Source organism: Mastigoproctus giganteus, chromosome 8 (genome assembly GCF_048544385.1).
Source record: "Mastigoproctus giganteus isolate SK-2022 chromosome 8, ASM4854438v1, whole genome shotgun sequence".
NCBI classification, from domain to species: domain Eukaryota; kingdom Metazoa; phylum Arthropoda; class Arachnida; order Uropygi; family Thelyphonidae; genus Mastigoproctus; species Mastigoproctus giganteus.
The window spans coordinates 15,262,119-15,286,971 of record NC_143582.1 but is presented as its reverse complement, the minus strand read 5'-3'; the positions used below and the strand labels follow the sequence as shown (position 1 = coordinate 15,286,971).

The window sequence follows — 24,853 nt, the reverse complement described above, 5'->3', positions numbered from 1 at the left end:
ACATCCACGTATGAAAATTAATAAATGTGCAGCATTCTTTTGGTCATTACTTTCGCCGAGAGCTATCGAGTACCATGTTATGGATTCTAATACTCATAATAATTGCTCATTCAAATTTGTATCGATACATTCAATTCTTACTACGGTTCGCCGAGATAAAACTTATATTCTCAAAATTCCACAAGCTTCAGTCATACATTCTTTAATATAGTCTCCATTAGAAAAAGGCTCGTTGCTTTTTGCAATTATATGAGAAATAACAAAACTTGCCTCTACGGTAGCTTCTTGTTCCTTAGTTAGCAGCGTAAACACATTTTGTTGTCTAGATAAATTTTGAATCAATCCATCAGCAGTTTTCTTTCTTGTTTCCGGAGTTAAATCGGCACCATATTCGGAATGTTTAGTAGTAAAATGTCTTTTAATATTGTACTCTTTCAACACTGAGAAACTCTCCCGACAGATGAGACAAACAGTCTCGTTATTTATGTTAGCAAAAAAAATATTTTGTGTTCCACTCTTCATTGAAGACACGATGCTCTTGTTGAATTGTTCATTTTTTATTCATTTTTAAAAGGGCATAAATATTATTTTAATCGCTACTGGAACCAAGATGGTAACCGAAGACAACACAAAAAAAATAACTGCGGGATGACCGCCAGAGAAAACAGACTGGAACTGTGGCCGGTCAGCGGTCCTATCCTATTACTCCGCCACTGCAGCAAAGCCGCTGTTGCCATCACCGGCTGTCTGTTACCGTAGTTTCACGCAGTTAGTTTATAACTGCAAATTATACCGTTATAAAAGTGCCCGTTGGCTCGCTCCGGTTCGAGCACAATTTCAAATTCTATCTCAATTTGAATAATAGAGAGATAATATAGTCTCCATTAGAAAAAGGCTCGTTGCTTTTTGCAATTATATGAGAAATAACAAAACTTGCCTCTACGGTAGCTTCTTGTTCCTTAGTTAGCAGCGTAAACACATTTTGTTGTCTAGATAAATTTTGAATCAATCCATCAGCAGTTTTCTTTCTTGTTTCCGGAGTTAAATCGGCACCATATTCGGAATGTTTAGTAGTAAAATGTCTTTTAATATTGTACTCTTTCAACACTGAGAAACTCTCCCGGCAGATGAGACAAACAGTCTCGTTATTTATGTTAGCAAAAAAAATATTTTGTGTTCCACTCTTCATTGAAGACACGATGCTCTTGTTGAATTGTTCATTTTTTATTCATTTTTAAAAGGGCATAAATATTATTTTAATCGCTACTGGAACCAAGATGGTAACCGAAGACAACACAAAAAAAATAACTGCGGGATGACCGCCAGAGAAAACAGACTGGAACTGTGGCCGGTCAGCGGTCCTATCCTATTACTCCGCCACTGCAGCAAAGCCGCTGTTGCCATCACCGGCTGTCTGTTACCGTAGTTTCACGCAGTTAGTTTATAACTGCAAATTATACCGTTATAAAAGTGCCCGTTGGCTCGCTCCGGTTCGAGCACAATTTCAAATTCTATCTCAATTTGAATAATAGAGAGATAATATAGTCTCCATTAGAAAAAGGCTCGTTGCTTTTTGCAATTATATGAGAAATAACAAAACTTGCCTCTACGGTAGCTTCTTGTTCCTTAGTTAGCAGCGTAAACACATTTTGTTGTCTAGATAAATTTTGAATCAATCCATCAGCAGTTTTCTTTCTTGTTTCCGGAGTTAAATCGGCACCATATTCGGAATGTTTAGTAGTAAAATGTCTTTTAATATTGTACTCTTTCAACACTGAGAAACTCTCCCGGCAGATGAGACAAACAGTCTCGTTATTTATGTTAGCAAAAAAAATATTTTGTGTTCCACTCTTCATTGAAGACACGATGCTCTTGTTGAATTGTTCATTTTTTATTCATTTTTAAAAGGGCATAAATATTATTTTAATCGCTACTGGAACCAAGATGATAACCGAAGACAACACAAAAAAAATAACTGCGGGATGACCGCCAGAGAAAACAGACTGGAACTGTGGCCGGTCAGCGGTCCTATCCTATTACTCCGCCACTGCAGCAAAGCCGTTGTTGCCATCACCGGCTGTCTGTTACCGTAGTTTCACGCAGTTAGTTTATAACTGCAAATTATACCGTTATAAAAGTGCCCGTTGGCTCGCTCCGGTTCGAGCACAATTTCAAATTCTATCTCAATTTGAATAATAGAGAGATGATAAAACAATTTACAAGTTGACAAATTCTATAATGTATTACATATACAAATTTATTTTTCAAAAAGGCATACAAATAAGTAAACCTTTTTTCGAAAATACAATTAAAACTCGCAGACCGCATGCGGCCCATAGTTTGCCCTGGTCTACATTACATGCAGATGTTTGCCATTAGTGTAATTTTATTTTTATTCAAACTTTATTCTTTATTCAAACTGTGATGTGGATGCTGGATAATGTACTTTTGTTGTTCATGATGTGATTAAAATCAAATTGGTGCACTTGTTGCTTCCTTGTCTGGTTTAGCAGATCTCAGTGGTCTGCTACAAGTCCCAGTTTTAAGATCTGAAGATATGGTAATAACAAGAATAGCTTAACCATCCATCTATTTTTGGATAACAAAGCTTTTACTGTATTTTTTTTTCAAAGAATATTTTTCAGTATTGTGTATGAAAACTATTGAGGGAAAATATAAAATAAAATAAACTGCAGCAGTTTAAAAATGATTCTTTGAAGGAGCACTACAATCATCTACACCAGCTTTTCCCAAACTTTTTTAGTCACGGAACACTTTTCCATCTCACAATATATTTACAGAATACTTATATATTAATAAAATATTAGCAAATAACTGTTTGCTAATATTTTATTACATATGATGCACTGTGCATCAGGAGCATCTATTTCCAACACAGGTAAAGCCGAAATTCAAATAACTGTCATCATACTTTCATTTTGGTCTTTTATTAGTTGGTTCCTGTTTTTTCACTACAGATTTTTTGGGAACAAAAAGCTGTGACTGTTCACCCTCACTTTGAAGTGTGACAATATTGTGTTCATTTTCATCGACCACAGTTGCAATACTAGACGTACTTGCTTCTCGTTTTAAAGTTCCTTTTTTCAATCATAAATCTATGGGCATTTATTTCAATAATAATATTTCGAAATACTGATAATTATCAAAAAATAATTTATACAAGGAAGTGAGTTTAGTTATGATATCAGTTCGCTTCCCTCTCTCCTTCAACCTGTGTACTCTAGGCTAAATCGCATATGAATGGCATATTAGATCACTACCTTGTAGTTTTCATTAAAACATTCAAACACCTGCAACGTATTCAAAATAATGTATTACCTCTATGACAGAGAAGTAATAACGTATTACTTCTCTGTCATTACCTCTACGCAAAAACCCGCCAAAATAAAGAGTTCAGTGGTCATATGATTATTAGTCTATGCCAGTATATTAATAACAGAAAAAAAAAAATAATAATAATAAATAAAAAATGTCAAAAATTATAATGATACAAATGCGGTGTACACTTCAAATATGCAAAATTTATTTATTTTATTTTTCTAATTATTAATTACGATTTTTCATGGAACACTAGTGTTCCGCAGAACAGTTTGGGAAAAGCTGATATACACAATAGTTTAAAATGTGCTTTATGTACAAAATAAATCAACAACCATCAGTCAATTGACGTTAGAATTCCTGTAGATGATTATCACTTTCTACAGAAAGCTCTCATTAAAAAGATAAGACCAGAAATATTTAGTTGCAGCCTGGAATCAAAAATATTTGTTTATTGCAATGCCCTTTTCAGTACTTTCTCAGTATCTCACGATCCAGGCTTTGTCTATTCCCCAAAAGAAATATGGCTCAGTTTTACTTACAGTTCTTATGATTCAAGTAAACATAATAATTACCACACGATTATGTAACCTAACTGCACATAAATGACCTTTGTTACTGTATTACAGCTTATCTGGTGTTAAAAAGCTTCAATAAGTATACAATTAATTTAAAATTGACTACTTACAGATTTAATAAGCAATTATATTACTGCTGTATTCAAATAGCATTTTAATACATGGTATAATTAATAGCTGCTATATACTGTTACAAGATAACTAGTGTCACAATGACCCTGTAATGGTCATTGTGACACAAGTTACTTTTTGGGCTGTTTCAAAAATTGAGTTAGTCTACAGTCACCAAAAATAAAATAATTGGTTCCACTTTTATTTCCATGTTGTGCATAAATGCACACCCAATAGTTAAGGAGTATGAGTTGCATGCAAGTATCTTTTTAATGGGAAGTGACTTTTTGCTAACTCCTGTTAATTAAACATTATTTAATTTAAGAAAGATTTTTGTATAAATAAAGAGACAAAATGAAAGGGGAAGAATGAAGAAAATGTGGATACACACATGTTTTACTCCAAAAAGTACACTAATGCATGAAAAACTTGCATACAATTTTCACCATACTCTTTTTTTTTTTTTTTTTTTTTTTTTTTAATACATTTATCCAATTTGTCTCACTCATTTCAAAAATGACAAATGTTCATACATTTATGCCACCAATTTGGATCTACTGGGCTGTTTCTGGTTTATCCACAGCTTCAAAAAAGTTCATACTAATAAAATTATTAGATGTGCCCTATCACATGACATTTATTTTTGGTTTATAAATACCATGGCAGGTCACAATCATTTCACATATTTGAAATGTCATGGCACAAATAAAAGGTATAAAAACTAATTGATTCACTAGTAAGCAATAATAGGGCAATGGGAAAAGTCAAACTTGGATGAAAAAATATCAAAAAAAATTTATTTGCTGTCTACTATAAGCAGTATGACAACGCAGTTCAAGACTGCCCAGAACAACAGGTAGCTGCCATTCCTCAGACATCTAGTTTGTCTAAAGTTAATATAAAAGCAAAATGCCAGTTTCCAAGCAGTGAAACATAAGCAAGCACGCTACAGTTTTTATTAAAACATTTAAACACCTGCAACATATTCAAAATAATGCAAGGTATGCTGCTCAGTAAAAGCATTTGTCACAGCACATAATACTGATTTATAATAGGCTGCATATGTAGGTGTATGATATATATGCAATTGTAATTGTCAGCCTCAGAACGCTATTCTTGTCTTAGAAGTGTCTCGTATTCCAATTCTCTGAGTGGTTACACCTTGAAGTGACGCATTTGACAAATTACAAGTTATTAACTTGGATATGTACAATATGTCACAATGTAGAAACAGTTATGATAGTTTCAGAGGAAAAGGACTGAGAACACAGTCCATATACACCCTTAAAATATATCTTCCTGTACACGTTACATGGAAGATGATAACGTGATACCAATCGTTTAATGCACAACACAGATTCCTGATGCACGGGTTTACAACCAGCTATGTACAAATCAAGAGCATCTAGGACATTCCTTAAAAATTCCCCAAGTAATAAACTAAATGAGCAAATTTATAATCCCATAGCAGGTTTCTTGTTGGGAGCAAACAGTAACCTTGCAGGGCCAGAATGTTAGTCTGAACAATATAAAGAACATGTCCATTCACTGTACCCACACATATAAGACATTCACAAACAATACCATATATAAGAATCTTGCAGAGTCAGATAATTAATCTGAATGTCACTATATTTCCACCACTATACATACTTACACAGGTATTTAAAAAGCTCTGGGCATGGAAACTTTTCCAAGTTGAACTATGCATCCACGCAGAGTGATAATTATCAAAATATTTGTGTATATCCATTCACTTTCTCTAATTGGACCTTATACTGTCATTCGGGAAGGGTAATTTTATTTTTAAGAAATTTTTTACTTACTTTCCTTGTGAATTTAGCTCTGCCACCTCAGAATTCATATCTTATGCCATTCACAAAATGATTTTGTGCAATAATACGTGGAGACTTCACCTTTTTATGCGACATGTCTTGATGAAGATGGAGCTATCAGAAACTTTTAAAATAATTGCACTAAACTCTGCTGGAAACACTGAAATTTTAATAACATAATATTTCAGCAGCATTAGTGCTGCTGCAGCCATAGGGCTATTAACCAAACGCTGTACTAAAATTGAATTTGAAAACTCCCAAATACACTGCATAATCTTTTGCTGTCTTCCAAACTGTTAAATATATAAATAAAAGATTACTGACCATACTAAACTTTGTTTTTTTTTTAACTTGATATATATAAATACACACATATACATACAGAATAAGTCAAAAGTAGTTTCATTTTCATAACTTGAGATAGGTAAAAATAGAGTTAAAGTGGGAGTTTAATGTTTATTTGTTACTGATAGCTTTAGTAGCACTTATGGCAGGCACTACTGTAGTGGAAACAAAAATGGTGACTTGCACTGGTACAGAAAACACAATGCATTTTTCAGATGGAAAAAATGCCTACTATGCAAGTTAAGCAGAAATTTAGTACAAGATTCAGCAAAACTCTGCCAAGCCGTTTGTAATTGCTAAATGTTGGGTACCACAGCAGTAAGACTAGCATGCCTACTGTAAGTGAGGAGCTTCATCCACAGTCCAAAAAAAAAAAAAAAAAAACCCAGATCTTGTACCACATAAAACAGTGTTGAGTGTTGCATCTAATCTAAAACCATACAACTTACAGATGATGACAAAATCAGACATCCTCTATGGCTATGTTTACTAAAGTGGCAGAACATGGAAGAGCATATAAAACATTGTGTTCAGTGATAAGTGCATGTTTTACATCACAGGTAAGGTGAGCACACACAAAATAAGAGTGTGAGGAAGTAAAAAATGCAATACACGGTTTTGGAACACAAAGACAGTGCCTAAGTTAATGTTATGTACTAAAGTGGCAAAAAAAAAAAAAAAAAAAAAAGTTGCCCACCCCCTCACTTCAATAAGGATGTATAAAGCTGTTTGGATCATCAATTTCTAGGTTGATGGGTAGGTATGCAGGGCAAATTCTGTGGGCTGCTCACTTACCAGATCTAACAAGTTAGTAAGTCTCCCCTACTAACCAATGTTAGTAGGTTGGCATCTAGCAAGAGGCTGTTTACCAATGGGATGTGTGATGCATGACTATGGGAAGTAGCATCAAAATGTTTCAACTGTTACTTCCACTGTAACTTTGGGTTTGTACTAATTTTCTTCCAGTACAATGTTTCTTCTATGTAAACATAATAAAAAGTTAGTGTGAAGCCACTTTTGACTCACCCTGTATATACAAAATTTTCAAAGCTATAGTAGATGCCATCATATGCAGAAGAGTAATATGGAAGTAACAAATGCAGTGTTCTCCTTGTGCAGATAAAAGAAACAGTTATTAACAAAAAAGTAGGATGCTATAACAAATGCATAGTAAATAGATTAATGTTATAAGACAAATTTATGTATAGAATTTATTTTTTAAAAAATAAAATTTTAAATTAGTTATAAAATATCTATTAATATTCTATATATGAAATGTTTTCTTTTGAATACAGGGTATCTATAAATTATTGACTACATTAAAAATTATTATATAATAGTAACTACAACAGATATCGGCAATGTGAACAATGCCAATATCTCTTGCTGATTAGTTTTTTTAATGGAAAGAACTCAAAAAGTTAACGTTTCCACACAGGCACTATTTGAGGCACATAGAATGTCCAAACAGTTTACAATTTTGTGCCAAGTGTTTTCTAGCATTTTAAGCATCATGGAAGCAATTGCATCTGTCATTTGCTTGAGAAGCTCATCCAGATTTGCAAGGAGCGTACAATACACCCAATCCTTCACATAACTTCAGAAAAAAGTCAAGAAGTGGGGTTATAAATGGTGAGTGAGGAGGGGTCAGGGAACTGGTCCTCCACGTCCAATCCATGGACCTAGAAAATGCTCAGTGAGAAATTGACACAGTCAAAGCCCAATGAGGAGAGGTGCCATTTGCAGAATCACAAAATTACTGTGCTGCTAAAGGTTGTGCAGTTGACTTTACCAGACAGGTGGGTGGAAGGTAGACTCGTCACTAAAGAAAATTTTGTTCAGGAAGTCATCATTTTCAATCTGACCAAGTATACCAACAGCAAACATTCTCCAGCACTATAGACTGTCCAGTTTCAACGCTGCTTTCAACACTAGTGACATCTACATGAAGCTATATAAAAAACTCTTTGAATGGCTATTTCAAATGACAAACATTATTCAAATATCATCTCTAGTTTGAACTTAATAATCGTTTATAATGTGGTCAATAATTTATGGATGCCCTGTATAACCATGAGTGTGTTTGAGTTTGATTTTTCTCAAATGTTTGCAGATAAAAAAAAAAAAAAAAGTAACACAGACAAAGAATTATCTTCCGTCATGAATAGTGAGTTTTAGATGGGAATAGATCAAAATGCTTCTCAGGTGGATGATATATCAGATACATTGAACAAGTGTGACAAAGAATTCTGCAGCAAACATGAGAGCTAGTGCCTGGTCAGGAACAATTTACAGCTAACCTGTGGCATCTAAATTGCCACAGGTTAGCTGTAAATTGCTCTATTGGTAATCAAGAGGCCAATGCACACCACTGCCACCATCACCAGCCTCAATTATTGACACCTAGGATCTGACCTTGTGCTTTACTGAAGGAGTTGTTGTTGTTTTTTGGTTTTTAGGAGCATTAGCAACTAAGGCCATATTGCTCCAGGAATATGCGGTGGTCATTCCCTTGACCTTTCCGCATCCTCCGTATTTGGTGGTGACGGGCTCGAACCCCGGTCTAATCAAGAAGCGTGTGCTACGCACTGCTGCTCCTTCCCACCTGGCTACGGAGGCGCCTACTGAAGGAGTGGAATCTGGTTAGGTCATTGGCTGCAATATCCATGACAAGTTGTACTCTGAAATGTCTCTTTAGTTACCAGCGTTGCACTGGTTCTTGGTTGACCAGCGTTGCACTGGTTCTCTGTTGGCCTCTTGCATCAATGAGCCATTTCTGACCAATGAATCATCACTGGCTAGATGTTATTTGTTTATTGGACTAATCTCAAACATATGTCAAAGAATGAGAGGGGTTGCAGTTTCCAAGATACTCAAATGCTATGCTTGCATTAACTAACATGCCACATTTTAAGTTGCTTAAATCTGCCCATTCTCACACTAAACTGAACTTATACAGGATTCCTAAGCATCTGTCCACTTGCTTTATATTGTTTCTTTTCTGTGGATAGATTATAATAATAGCTCAATAGCCACCACATCACATAATCACTTTAGCTGATTAATAGCCACCACCAGTATGCACACACGATGCTGGTACTGAAAGAGCAGGTATAGCTAATGAGGTGTGACTCAGTGCACGAAAGTCCTATCACTACATCATTTATTCATTTACTGATGTTTATGAAAAGAGCTTTTATCAAATTATTGTAGATGCAATTCATTTTCCAGTCCAATCACAAGGATCTTTGTTCTCTAAGGTTAACTAAATACATCTTCCATTATATCACATCACTGCCAAGACTTACAATGCTGACACTTGCAGAAAAAGATTGCATACCAAAAAGGCAGCAGCTGTATCTGAAATTTTGAATGACTATGTTATACAGTCAAGCTGATATACATCCCAAGATCAACTTTAGAGTACACACAAAATGCTCATTCCTCTTAAAGGTTGTCAGAATGTATATGCCAAAGAAACCTGCAAAGTTCAGTCTGAAAGTATGGGTTTAAGCAGATTATAAAATATGATGTGCAAAGCTGAAATATACAAAGGACTTAACAACACCACAAGTTCTGAAATTATGTATAAGTAGTCAATACCACCTGAATTTCTACCAAATAAAAAATTGAAGTTAAAAATTTTTTTTTAGATTTCAAGAAGGAACAACTGTTGTAAATGTCAAAACATAAAGACTGCTTTGGTCTCAAACATACCCTATGGTGATAAAATAGAGAGAAAAAATAAAAATAAAAACACCACCAGCCTAAGAAGTTATTCCAGACAGATAATGTGCAATATCACAAGGCACAAATCATCTGGGAATGGTTCCAAGAGCACAACCGTATCATAATAAAAATTAATCCTCTAATTATTCTTTAGAAATTCACAAACTATGCAAACATCTATCCTCTATTCATGGAAAGAGTAAAAAAAAAAAAAAAAAAAAAAAAGGTAAACTGCAGCCATTATCAACCCACTGCAGGATGGAAGCCTCCTCAACAATTCACGTTGAAGGAAATGGGGCATAATCTGCCACGCTGGTCCAGTGCGGGTTGGCAGATCGACTGTATTTAGCAGTCAGGGGCTTGAACCCCCGGTCTACTCAAGGAGCATGTGCTACTGCACTCCCGCTCCTGACCAATGGGCTACAGAAAAACCCCTGGAAAGGGTACAATGAGTGTAAACAAAAACACATGAAAACAAGAATAAGCATAAGTGCCGAGGGCTCAAATTGAGCCATCCTTACTGCAAAACCCCTTGTCAAACTGAGGTAATGTTTCATTCAAATCAAATCGAGCCAATCTTACTGCAAAAGCCTTGCCACATTGATGTACTCTTAATCTTTCATTCAAATTGAGCCAATATCCAACTGGTTGCCCTTGTTAGAATTAATCCTATAGTCTAATTGGGCTCTTACAAGTAAACATGTGATACTCATGCACAGTTGTTTTGAGTACATCTATTGTTTCTTTTCTGTGGATAGATTATAATAATAGCTCAATAACCACATCACAATCACTTTAGCTGATTAAAAACAAAATTATCAACAGGTACCTGTCTCAATGTTGATGTAAGCCAGCAGTTCCCAACCGGTGGTTCGCACTAAAAATTCTGTAATGCTGTCTGCTTAGTTTACATAGGTATATTTTTGTAAACTACAAAATAGTTGAATATTAATTTTTGGTGTTTGGTTCGAAATGTATACAGTAATTAATTCTGGTCATGCACAATAGGATTTAACTTGGGGAGATTGGTGTGAAAGTGCTGATATGTATTACACCATTCGGCTGTGGTAAAAAGGTTATAAAAATTATAACTAATAAACAAAGGATATATAGGAATAAAGTAAAGAATTGCCAACAAAAGAATCAGACCTCCCACAATTCCTTATACTGTAATTAGTGTACTATCATACAGTATATCAGGATCTAGGTAAGTTGGACAATGGGCTGAGAAGTGGCAAATGAAGTTTAACAGTGACAAATGCAAAGTACTGCATATGGGTAGCAGTAACCCCTGAGAAATGTACCAACTGGGTGGTGCTACGCTCAGGGTAGTGGAGAATGGAAGAGACCTGGGGGTAATGGTGCATTCCGATATGAAGTTTTCTGAGCAGTGCAGACAGGTTGCCAGAGCAAGTCATGGAGTTATTGGCCACCCCTGCTATATATCATTGACAAGTCATTGTCAATGATATATAGCAGGGGTGGCCAACGAGTCGATCATAATGAATTTTAAATATACAGTCATCCCTCGATTTGTGCACCTTGTGCAATGAAATTTTTGAGATGGTAGATCGTGGCACATTTTGAAGGAAAAAAGTAGATCGCATCACAAATTAAGTTGGCCACTCCTGATATATAGGAATTTTGCTAGCAGAGACAAAGAGGTGGTTATCCCCTTGTATAAAGCAATGGTCAGGCCACACCTTGAGTACTCCGTACAGGTCTGGAAGCCTCATTTTAGGAAGGATGTAGAGTTGCTAGAACGAGTACAGAGAAGGGCAACAAGACTGGTGAGGGGAACAAAGGGGTGCTCTTACAAAGGAAGGCTTAAGTTCTGCAAATTGCAGCATCTGGAGACTAGGCACCTGCAGGGTGGTCTGATTGAGATGTATAAGGCCTTGAATGGATTGAGCAGGCTCAATGCTGATGGGATCCTTCCTCTTGCTCAGATCACAAACCCGAGGAGGCATAAACTGAAATTGAGGAAAGACAGTTGTAGAAGAGATGGCTGAAATTTGCCCTTCGCCAGCGGGTAGTTGATTGCTGGAACAAGCTCCCGCCTGTTGTTGTTGTGGAAGTTGATAGCTGAAATAAATTCAAGGAAGAAGTGTTTTAAATAAATTCAAGACAAACTTTTGAAGTGAATGGATGTGAAATGGGCAGGGTTTTTTTTGGCTGATGCTGTATAGGCTTGCTTTCTTGCATCACATACCTCTACTAATGCCGTGTAAAATAAATGTTTTCTATACTAAATTTTTTTTAATTCTCAAAGGCAACTGTCATGTATAGGTACTTAATAATTCTATTATACAACGTTGCTTATAAAAATGTATAAAAACCGTATAATAAAAATTCAGTATTATACGATTTTAGAGAATTAGGCTTAGTGGTTTGCAATACGTTGAAAAGGGTTTGAGAACAAAAAAAAAAAAAAAAAAAGGTTGGGAACTGCTGATATAAGCAATCTTCAATGAAAAACAGGACCTTATGTGACAGAGCGATCAATTAAAAACACTCCCCCCTCCCCCCATTTGACATCATTTTATAATATTTTTCTATAGAAACTGTGAATTTGCACTACAGAAAACACCAAATTCTGATTGCATTTTGTAAATAACAAAATTATTTTCATCCTTGCTGACCTAATGCAAATGCATTCATTGGCTTCTCAGCCCAACAACGGTACAAGAATACTATAGAATTTGGAAACAACCTTTCGTGCTTGTAATTACAAAAAACTCCGTGAGAAATGCATGGGGGAGAGTTAAAAAACCTGTACATGATTTGAAAGGTTGGAAAAGATTTTATGCCGTCTCTTGTTCCAATGTGAACATTATTTCAAAAGAAGGCACACCTCCGTAGCCAGGTGGGAAGGAGCAGCAGTGTGTAGCACACGCTTCTTGATTAGACCGGGGTTCAAGCCCGTCACCACCAAATACGGAGGATGCGGAGAGGTCAGGGAATGACCACCGCATATTCCCGGAGCAATATGGCCTTAGTTGCTAATGCCCCTAAAAACTAAATAACAAACATAACATTTCAAAAGAAAATAAGCATTTTTGCTCAATTAGTATCTCATGCTGTTATCACAAGAAACTGTTGTTGTTATTTGGTTTTCAGGAGCATTAGCAACTAAGGCCATATTGCTCCGGGGATATGCGGTGGTCATTCCCTGACTTTTGCGCATCCTCCGTATTTGGTGGTCACGGGCTAGAACCCAGGTCTAATCAAGAAGCGTGTGTTACACACTGCTGTTCCTGCCCACGGAAGCGCCACAAGAAGCTTGACAGTTCTTGTTGTTGTATGTTTGGGGGCTTTACAGCACAAGGACAACATGGCCATAATGCACCAAGCTTGACAGCTATATATTTGTAGGGAACTGTGATAATACCGGTAATGTATTAACAGCTAATAATTTCTCACAAAATATATTAAGTGACTGATAACATCTGAATTCCACCTGTCAAATCCAAAATTTAAAACACAATACTGTATACATTACCTTACACAGACAAGGTTCATAAAAATCAATATGCAATTTTTTTTAAAAACCAAATAAGGATTACAAGCAGTCATCATTCCCAACCTTTTACCTACCTTCATTTTTGCTTGTAATCAGCAGGCATTTAGTTCTGGAGGAGAAAGTATGTCAACTAAGCATTATTAGTAAGGAATAAAATCACACTGTTGTTAAAAAAAAAAAGCAATAATTTATTAGTCCTAAGAGTTTCAGAAATAACTGCACATTTACATCCTCAGGGTAACCGGCAGATATTCAGGATTTCAATCTGTCTTTATATTGTTACAGTAATCAGTGCAACAATTCCTCCTACAAACAGTACATAAAACACCAAGAATTCAATATAAACAGGGTGAACAAAATGATTTTAGAGTTCTTACGAAAAAACTGCCTGTTAAAAGCAGAATAAGTAGGAACTGCAAAGAACAAGACTTCAGATGCACCTAACACAAAACTCAAAAGTGAAGTGCTGAAAAATCTACAACATTCTGCAAGGACAGATAAATCATTAGCAGTTACTACAGAAAACCAACGATGTGCAAATGACAGCCAACAAACTACAAATTTTCATTTCAATAATACAGAAAATTGACAGAAGTCAAGTAAACTGAGAAACTTGAATTTAATTTAAACAAAATAATCACAAGGTTAACCCATGTGCAGGCACACCATTGCATAAAGTATGCCAGAGCCCTCCCGATCTGCATAATAAATAGCTCTGGAATTGAATGTGTTCAACAATAAAAAATAAAATGATTTGATTAATTTCATGTATTAAACTAGTTTCGCCATGGATAGTGAAATAGAAAAGCAATCTTTTGCCAACTAATGGATGCCAGAAAGACGCAACTATTTTTAGCAGCACGTTTGCAAATTATTTACAGAGAAAACTGGTGTTACACAAGCAGGAGTGCCCTTGTACAAAGTATGCCAAGATTTATCACTTTTTTTTTTAAAATAGTATAATTTGTGTTGCTCACATTGCCTGGCCTACATGTCTTGGAATAATTATGTCAGAAGTATATCAATTTTAATGGTGAATTAACAGAGCCAGAAGTAAGAGGGGCAACAGTATGACATCTACAGTGAACTCAAAACGAGCAAACTTCATACTTGATGCCAAGCAACTCAGTTTGCTAAGGGTTGATTTTTTACCCACTCCTCCACCAGCCAGCCAGAAGTAGCTTAACATGTTCACTCCCTCTGATGCATATAACCATCAAATGACACTAAAAGTGATGTGCCATTACACATTAAGTGTTCAAAAAAGGAACCCAAATAGTGTAATACAACACATATGATCAGGCCATTAATGAGTACTGCAGAAGTAAAGGCACATAAAATTAACTAACTACTCTTGGCTATTTACAGAAAGTTTCTGTTTAAACTTTGCACACAAGTTTTATTTGTTCTTTGATTTTGTTGAGGTTATTTTAGCCCAAAAGTAGGTGTTCGCTTTTAGCCACGAATTCCAAACTTCTACTTTTCAACCATTATTTACGAATTATTGAGGATTCCAGCACACTGGAAGCACTATCTCACACATGGGTAGAAGTGAACATGTTTCAAGGTCAAGATTCAGCCTAACATGTTTTTTGTATTAGTTGGCTTATCATTCACCATTATATAGGTGAATGGGGATGAATCAGATTGGTCCACTTGATATTGATGGTTCAACTGTTGATGATCCTCTCAGGCAGCTAACAAACCAAATGAACATTTTGCATCTACATCCACACATCAGATTATTCAGGGAGGGAAATGTCAGAGGTGTATTAAACTCTGGCAGTAAGCTAGATAATCTTGTAATAACTGAGAGTAAAGTGGAGGAGAAATTGTTGAAGATAAACATAAGAAAGGCACCTGGGGTGGATGGAATCTATCCAGTTATATTAAAGGAAGCAGCAAAGGAAGTAAGCATACCCTTTGCCATAATTATGAGCACTTCCTTGGACTGGAAATGTGCAAATGTGACCTCAATCCACAAAGGAGGATCAAAGGGGGAGACAGGTAATTACAGACCTGTTAGTTTAACTTCTGTTCAAGGGAAATTAATGGAGGCACTGGTTAAAGAAGCACTGCAGGATCATCTAGACAAGATTTCAGTTATAGCTCGGACACAGGATGGGTTTGTTAAGAGGAAGTCTTGCCTGACCAATTTGATTGGATACTATGATATAGTCACAAAGGAACTGGATGCAAACAATTTTGATATCACATACTTGGATCTTAGAAAGGCTTTTGATACTGTTGCGCATGGAAGACTGCTGCATAAATTAGAGCAGTAGGACACTGGAGGCAAATTACTGCTATGGATAAAGGAATGGTTGAGAGGAAGAAGACACAGTGGTAATCAATGGACACTGCTCTTCGTGGACTAATATTATCAGTGGAGTCCGCCAGGGTTCAGTGTTGGGTCCACTGTTGCTTTCTGTATTCATTAATGATATTGATGATGGTATATCAGACTTAATGTCCAAGTTTGCAGACATTAAGAAGGTCAGTAGGGTTGTTAATGACAGTACGCTGCTGCAACAGGTTCTAGAAAAGTTGAGCAGATGGGCTGAGAGATGACAACTGAAGTTTAACATTGACAAATGTAAAGTACTGCATATTGGAAGCAACCCCAGGGTAACGTATCAATTTTGCAGTACTACATTGACAGTGGTAGAGAGTGCAAAGGACCTGGGGGTAATTGTGCAGGCAGATATGAAGTTTTCTGAGCTGTGCAGGCAGTCTGCAAGAGTAGCTCATGGTGTCTTGTCAATGATATACAGCAGGGGCGGCCAACTTAATTTGTGATATGATCTACTTTTTTTCTTCAAAATGTGCTGCAATCTACCATCTCAAGAATTTCATTGCACATGGTTAAAAAAGTTATTCAACACATGTTGAAAAATGTTGTTTATAAATTTTAAAATTAAATACAATTTAGAATTCTTATTTTAAATTCATACTTATTTAAAATTTTAATTTATGCGAAGTTTGTGTCTTCATGTCATTTGCCAATCTTTCAAAATCGGGGATATACTAAGATAAATTAAATTTTCTGTTTATGCTCTGAGACAACCAAATAGTCAGAAGAGTTCACAAGACAGAATACAAGAAAAACATCGTATTTAGCAGCCACGAGCTTGAACCTAAGTACTCAAGGCATGTGTACTTATGCACCCCCGCGCTGACCACTCGGCTACGGCTGCCTTATCGGCGGCTGATAAGGCTAACCGTAAAGAATCTTCTGTATGCAAGTCCATAAGAGTAGAGCGATTCTTTGTCTTTGTTTGTTTCAAATATGAAAAACACTGATTCATGTAGTTATGTGGAACAAAAACAGGATTTTTTTTTCCCCTGCAATTTGTTTTGTATCTAAGTCGACATTAAATGGATAAGAAATATATCGAACAATGTCTTCAATTGTTTTAAAATCACTGAATATGGTTTCAAAATCATCCACAACTTCCTCAATTTCAGAAACATATTTCTCAGTATTAAATTCAAAAAACAGGATATTTTTGCAAATTATCTTGCATATTTTCCAAATGATCGGATTTTTTTTTCTTCTTTGAAATCCTTAGCCATTGCCAAAAATTGATATTTTTATGCAGAAATACTACTAATCAGTGCATTGAAGTGCATTTCTAAATTTCCTTCTTTTTGGTATAGCCACAGAAGCATTGCAAATCAAACAACATTTTTCTTTTATCATTACAAAAGAAGTATTTAGTTCCCACTCATGATGAAAATGATACGTTTTGCTCTTTTTTGTTGTATTAATTTTAAACCAAAGGTTATTAAATTAAGTATAAGTACTGTCCAGTTATTAATATTAAGTGAGCTAAATAACAATTCGACACACACTATGCTCTCCACAACGCAACTGCGTGCATTTTCACTAGACAAACCTAGCGTGCCTAGCCCACTGCATACGCTTATTTGTAATAAGTGTATGCAGTGGGGCACATAACAATAATACTGTATTTAGATTTTGACTAATCTATTTTTATATATATTTAAAATTTGTCGTGATCGACCGAAACTAAAGCTGCAATCAACTGGTAGATCGTGATCGACTTGTTGGCCACCGCTGTTATACAGGAATTTTTCTAGCAGGGATAAGGAGGTGATTATCCCCTTGTATAAGGCAATGGTCAGGCCACACCTAGAGTACTGTATACAGGTCTGGAGGCCTCATTTTAAGAAGGATGTAGAGCTGTTGGAACGAGTACAGAGAAGGGCAACAAGATTAGTGAATGGAACAAAGGACTGCTCTTACAAAACGGTTTACGTTTTGCAAATTACAGTGTCTGGAGACTAGGCACCTGCGAGGTGATCTCATTGCGGTGTATAAAATCTTGAATGGTTTGTGCATGCTCAATGCTGATGGGATTCTTCCTCTAGCTCAGAATCACCTAAGAGGGCATAAATTCAAAGACAGTTGTAGGATAGATGTGCGGAAGTTTGCCTTTAGCCAGCGGGCGGTTGATTGCTGGAACAAACTTCCATCTGTCGATGTAGAAGATGATAGCTTAAACAGATTCAAGGCAGAACTAGACAAACATTTGGAGCGAGTGGATGGGTGAAATGAGAAGGGGGTGTGGTTTTTTTTTTGGCTGATGCTATATAAGCTTGCTTTCTTGCATCATGTGCCCTTGCCAATATGTTGCTATTTTTAGCATTTGTAGTACCACCCACCTGGCTAGCTCTCCTCTATTTCACTTCCTCTGGCTGGCCAGGAGGGTGATAAAAACCATAAACCATCGAAGCAAAAGAATTTAAATAATGAACACAATAATTATAGCAACCACCTCAGATTGTAGACAACTCACTGTTTGTATAATATGCAAAGTAGGAAAACAAACAAAAAACAAATAAAATCACCACATAATGTACTTACAATCAAATTCTGAAAGAAATACACTGCTATCAATGCATTTGTTGCAAAACAGCACCAAAAAGTTAGCTTTTACTTTATTAATAAATGCCTTTCATAACCTTTTCAAAAATTTTAATAATTTTAAGACTGTCATGCATTGCATATATTACACCATTGTGTTCATCTACCCACAAAATTCAAATTACATAATAAAAAAATAAATTAACAATTCAGTGCAGAAACACTGGGTATATGATGAGTTATGCTATAAATTCTCAACACTTATTACTTTAAAATTAGGAAAATGATATTAAATGTGAATTATTTTAATTGAAATTTTACAATTATATTCAATAATGTAACAGATTCTTATCAAATTATTCAAACTTACTAGATTGCAGTGAAACTGGGATTCTACAAACTACTTGACATTCTCCAAAGAATGATCTGCCCACAATAACTATTTCTTAATTGATGCAAGAATGACAAATAAAACTGCCACACATCTTTGTCAACTGTGAAATATCTGACAAAATCTTATTCACAAAATGCTAGAACAGTCCATGGGGTTCTGCAAGTGACATTCAGGAACTCTGCCAACAGGGGCAAAGATGCATAAGGCAACATACAGGCCACACCTGGAACACTGCATACAGGTTTGGAAAACTTATTTAAGAAACAACATCTCTATTGAAATGGGTGCATAGAATAGTAATAGGATTAGTTGGGGTACAAAAAACAGATATTCTTATTAAGACTGGGATGCTGCCAATTGCAATCACTATAAAAAGTTGCATACTGACCCAACTGAAGTGTACAAGGCTTTAAAAGGGTTAAAAGAAACTAAATGCTAATAGCATCTTTACCTTTTTTCAGATGAAACACACAATGCATAAATTTAAATGGGAAAAGGATGGTTGCAAAATAGATGAGCAGAAATTAACATTTATCTCAGCCAAGGAGTAATCAATTGCTGGAACAAACATTCATCTATTGTGTATAGTCCTACCACCACAAGGGCAAACTCAAGGTCACCACTATAAGTAGTCTATTTAAGTGGAGAGATTAGTGAAGTAGAGAAAAAGAAAACAAATTCAGGTAGATTTATATTATAGACCAAGATCAAAATGTAATCGGAGTAGATTCTTTACATTATTTTGTTATACGTTTGTATTATCACCTTTTTAAAAATTAAATCTAAAAGCCAAATTAATCACCCCTTTGCTTCTAAAATAGATTCCATCTGATGGTGACCATCTGTTCATTCTTTTAGTGGTACAACTTATAGGAAGGGAGAAATTAAGTGTTTCTTTCTTCTGTTATTTTATTTTTTTTTTTTTTTAGTTTGGCCAGTGCTGTGCTATATAAGCTTTGCTTCCTTGCATCATGTTGCCAACACTAAGAAATATATTCCTAAAACTGAGTTAGGTCCTAATATGAAACACAATCAAAAGTCCCAGATCTAAATCTGTTCATTTAATCATCAAATAAGAGAAACAACAATTTATTTTGTGCAGAAGTTTCCTTTATGGTAGATATCATTAGTTGTGCATGTGCAAATACAGTATTTATTTTTTACGACTGAAGAAATGACTGTTGATGTTCACATCATTGCAAAGCTGTTGAACTCGCAACTTTTTGATAGTGTGGCATGCCTTGCATAACAATAAATGACAAAATTGTCCCACATTTTAAAAATGTAAGACAAGTTCAGCCCATTCAGGCCTAGCATCAAAGAAGAATTTAAGACAGCCTCTCAAGTTGGAATATAACATTGGTAGTTGCCAAACTATCATATCCAATATTTTAAAATTGAAAAGATTATGCAATTCCTTTGTTTCCAGTTTTTAATGGGAGATCTGACATACACAAGTAAATTTCAAAATAACTTGTAATAAGATTATGCACTTAAAAAAATTTCAAATTTTTCCTTGGTCACAGATCTGATCCATTCCTTCTTACTGCATCTCTAGGCACTTAATTATTTCTACACTAATGCTCCTCTTTATTGTTGAAAACTTATTTCTGACTACCTTCCCAAACAATTAGCTGTTACAAAATCCATTCATTAAAAGAGAACTAATTTTCTTGGGAGGCAGAAGTTATGCCAGCTAAATTGAAGAATTTTCAAAAAAATTCTTCAATTCTTCAAACCGAAGGGGCTTTCTTTGCAATGGAAAAAATGTGTTAATAGCCTAGGTTATTCTTTAAAAATAAAATGCGTGATTTGTAAATATTATACTTGTTTAAATAACTTTCAGTCCTATTACTTTTTGATCCTTTCCTTTATTTCTGTAAAACAGAGACAATCACACGAGTACTAAGTAAGCATTTTAAAGTGTTGAACTACTTAGTCATACTGGCATGAGAATGAACAAGGCCACCACCACCAAACCCAGTCTATTTTAGTTGTGAAAGGATTCCTGGTATGATACCTGACAGGGGCATTCCAAGATTTTCTAGGGGGGGGGGGGAAAGAACTAAAGCAGTGTTCCAGGGAATCATTAAGCTTAAACATTACATGGCAGTTAAAAAAAAAAAATCCACATTATTTTGATCATGTAGGAGTGGACTATAGTCCCTAACAGGCCTTCCCCTGATTATTTTAAAGAAAACCAAACTGTTATCTTTAGTGATTCAGTTATCTGAAGTTATCATTGCAAAACACTTCAGCGTTGTTTTGTCTTATTTATGTTTATTAAATATCACTGTATTACTATGGAATAGCAAATTTAACATCTGTATTGTCTCTCTTCCCAATTCATAAAACCCTTTACCTCTAAATCAGAAGTGTCTGGTGGTAAACTTAATTCATTCTCATGGTATGAGGACTACAGAATAACTGCCTTTGAAGCAACAAATTGTTTCATTATAATTTTCTCTGCATTGGAAAGGTATAATTGATTGAAAGTTGTAGATATATGGGAAAGGGCAGCCACATTACAATTGCAGTTTGGTAAAGATAAGCCAAATGGATGGGGGGAGTAATTGAACAGTAATGGCCAAGAAAATTACTTCCATCTACACTTGAAAAAATTTTTAAACAAAATTTCAATCAACTATTTCTAGTTTTAAGTACCTCCATTTAAAATCTATGCCATGATATTTGTGAGATGCAATATTTCAGAAAGAATCAACCAGTGATACTAAATGACTAGATGCTCAAATAAAAAGCAGAGGTAAAATCAGTTATTTTGAAAGAACCTTATAATTAATTTAAATAATTAAATATCCATTTATTCTTGAGCCAGAAGAGCTCACATATTTCATTGTGACCACAAATATTGAATTATATATTAAGGGCAACTGGATTTTCAGCACCACAGTTCACAATGAGCAGTTGCACATTTCATGGCAGCATTCGGGGCTCAAACCCGAAACCTTACTTGTGACCACGCACACTAACAACTGGACCACAACCAGCCCCAGATTAATTATTTATAAATAAAATAATACTGAGCTTGGTTCATCATGTGCAATCAACAGTTCTGTGGCTTGTATTCATTAAACTATTCTGATTGTTATAAAAGATAAAAACAATTTTAGAAACATTCTTTTGTATGAGAGGTAATATCAATGGGCATTACATTATTGCTTCAAAGTCCTCATAATATTGCTATATCACTTTTCAATTTGTGAACAGCAAGATATAAGGGAAGTAATGTCCCCCAATTTTCTTCTCTCTGTTTATCCGAAGATAACATATCCTTGGTTAAAAACAATTCTTAAAATGCCATTTTACTCTCACCCACTCCAATTAAAATAATACAAGTGGTTTTTCTTTTTGTTTAATCTGCCCAAATCACAAATAATCATCTATGATTTGCAAAACTGTTGAGTTCGTTCAGTCAGCGATCCGAAAATAGCAATTTTCGAATCGCTTTCTCTGCAGTGTTATAATTACTGCCTAAACCATCACTTGTGTTATAATTTTTTCCCCCAATCAAGAAGAAATTATGCACCTTACGAATATATACAACAGAACAGTTATGAGCTACCTTGTTTCCAAACGGTTAAGGTTTCAACCAAAAAATAATAATAATAAATAAAATACGTTAAAAATGGGAGGCTAGAAGTAGCCACTCACATTCGTAGCTTCACTGTCACGGCTAATCTTAAAAATAATAATAAAAAAAATGAATAAAAAAAAACACTAATACGGATGACCACACCTTCAAAATTGTTAGAAATTCAATTTTATACCCTGTACTATCCTAAAATATTTCATTTAAAAATAACTCAAAAACCCCGCAGATAACTTCCAGTGTTCATTTGGTCAAAATGATCCAGTACTTTTACTAACAAGAAATTAAGTAACCTTCAATAACAAAAGACGTAGTAATCAAATCCATTAGCTGTGAATGAGATTATAATCATTATGATACATATACATGTACCAATCTGTAAAGAAATAAATATAAAAACGAAAATTTACACTAAAAAAAAAGAACATTACTCTTTTTTTTTTTTTTTTTGTTCTCCCCTTTCAAAATTCCATACCTGCAATAATGAAGGTCTCTTCCACAAAACGCTGATTCAGCCCGCCCAAGAATTGATATCCTGTAAAATAGGCGAGAAAAGTAATAATATCCTGTAATATTTAACCCGAAAATGCATATGAATTTTTCTGATATATTAAGGATAATTAATACTAAACGCATACATATAATCAAAATCAGATACGAAACTCACAATTTCGATTATGTGCGAACAAAAGATTCAGACTTTATGAAATAAAACGTAATTGCTGACATGCACTCAGCGCCACACAATCTAATAAAGCATAAAACAAATTTAAATTAATTTATAAAATGATATAACTGAAACATAAACAAATCAAAAACAAAAAAAAGTTATAATATTCGGCATCAACAATTTTATGCATGCTGAAATTAAGAGTTTATTTAGTATCAGCTTATTTAGATGACTTGTTGCGCATGGGAGACTGCTGTACAAATTGGAGCAGTGTGGTATTAAGGCTAAGATGCTACAATGAATAAAGGGATGGTTGAGTGGGAGAAGACAAAGAGTGGTGATCAATGGACGCTGCTCTTCGTGGACTAATGTTATTAATGGAGTCCCCAAGGGATCGGTGTTGGGCACACTATTGTTTGGTATATTCATCAATGATACTGATGAAGATATATCAGGCTTAATAGTAGTAGTAGTAGTAGTAGTAGTAGTAGTGGCATGTGATGCAAGAAAGCAAATGTATAGGCTTACGCAGCATCAGCCAAAAAAAAAATCACACCATTCCATCCAAATGCCTGTCCAATTCCTCCTTGAATTTATTGAACTTATCAACTTCCACAACGACAGATGGAAGTTCATGCCAGTAATTAACCACCCGCTGGCTAAAGGCAAATTTCCACACATCTATTCTACACCCGTCCTTTCTTAATTTGAATTTATGCCCCCTTAGGTTCGTAATCTGAACAAGTGGAAGGATCCCATCAGAATTCAGCGTGCTCAACCCATTCAAGGCCTTATACACCTCAATCAGATCACCGCGCAGGCACCTAGTCTCCAGCCACTGCAATTCGCAGAACTTAAGCCTCTCTTGGTAAGAGGATCCGTTCATTCCACTCACCAATCTTGTTGCCCTTCTCTGTACACACTCAAGCAAATCTACATCCTTCCTAAAATGAGGACTCCAGACCTGTACGCAGTACTTAAGGCTTGTCGAAGTTTGCAGTGGATACAAAGGTTGGCAGGGTTGTTAATGGCAGTGTGCTGCTACTGCAACAGGATCTAGAATATTTGGGCAAGTGGGCAGAGAAATGGCAACTCAAGTTTAACATTAACAAATGCAAAGTACTGAACATGGGTAGAAGTAACCCCAGAGTAATGTAAACTGTGTAATGTAATGTAATGTAAACCTAAGTGTAGTACCAACTGTGTGGTACTACACTTAGGGTTGTAGAAAATGAAAAAGACCTGGGAGTAATTGTGCAGTCAGATATGAAGTTTTCTGAGCAGTGTAGACTGGTTTCCAGAGCAGGTAATGGGGTATTGTCAATGATATACAGGAATTTTGCTAGTAGGGAAAAGGATGTGATTATCCCTTTGTATAAGGCAATGGTCAGGCTAACCCTTGAAAGAAGAATCATCCAGACTTGTACTGCGTACAAGTCTGGAGGATTCATTTTAGGAAGGATGTAGAGTTGCTTTAGCGTGTACAGAGAAGGGCAACAAGATTAATGAGGGAAACGAAGGGGTCCTCTTACCAAGAAAGGCTTAAGTTCTGAAAATTTCAGCGGCTGGAGACTAGGCACCTGCGAGGTGATCTGATTGAGGTGTATAAGGCCTTGAATAGGTTGAGAATGCTGAATTCTGATGGTATTTTTCCGCTTGCTCAGATTATGAACCTGAGAGAGCATAGATTCAAATTGAGGAAAGAAAATTGTAGAAATTATGTGCGGAAATTTGGCTTTAGCCAACGGCTGGTTATTTGCTGGAACAAAGTTCCACTTGTTGTTGTTGTGGAAGTTGAGGGCTTAAATAAATTCAAGGTGGGACTACT

At 35.5% G+C, this 24,853-nt stretch overlaps 1 protein-coding gene across 3 annotated transcripts in view; it reads right to left on the bottom strand.

Moving 5' to 3' along the window:
* LOC150081288 (uncharacterized) overlaps positions 1-23,068 on the bottom strand; it is a 42,681-nt gene extending 19,613 nt beyond the window's left edge. Inside the window, exons 1-3 of one of the 3 annotated variants that reach the window (XM_090379605.1) lie at positions 23,023-23,057; positions 22,831-22,890; positions 5,855-5,987 (exon numbers count right to left, since the gene is read on the bottom strand). The gene's annotated coding sequence lies outside the window, so the exon portion shown is untranslated. Of the gene's footprint in view, positions 1-5,854; positions 5,988-22,830; positions 22,891-23,022 lie in introns of those variants that run through there. The other 2 variants (XM_090379604.1, XM_090379606.1) reach the window with 2 other exon arrangements.
* Between the last annotated feature and the right edge of the window lie 1,785 nt (positions 23,069-24,853).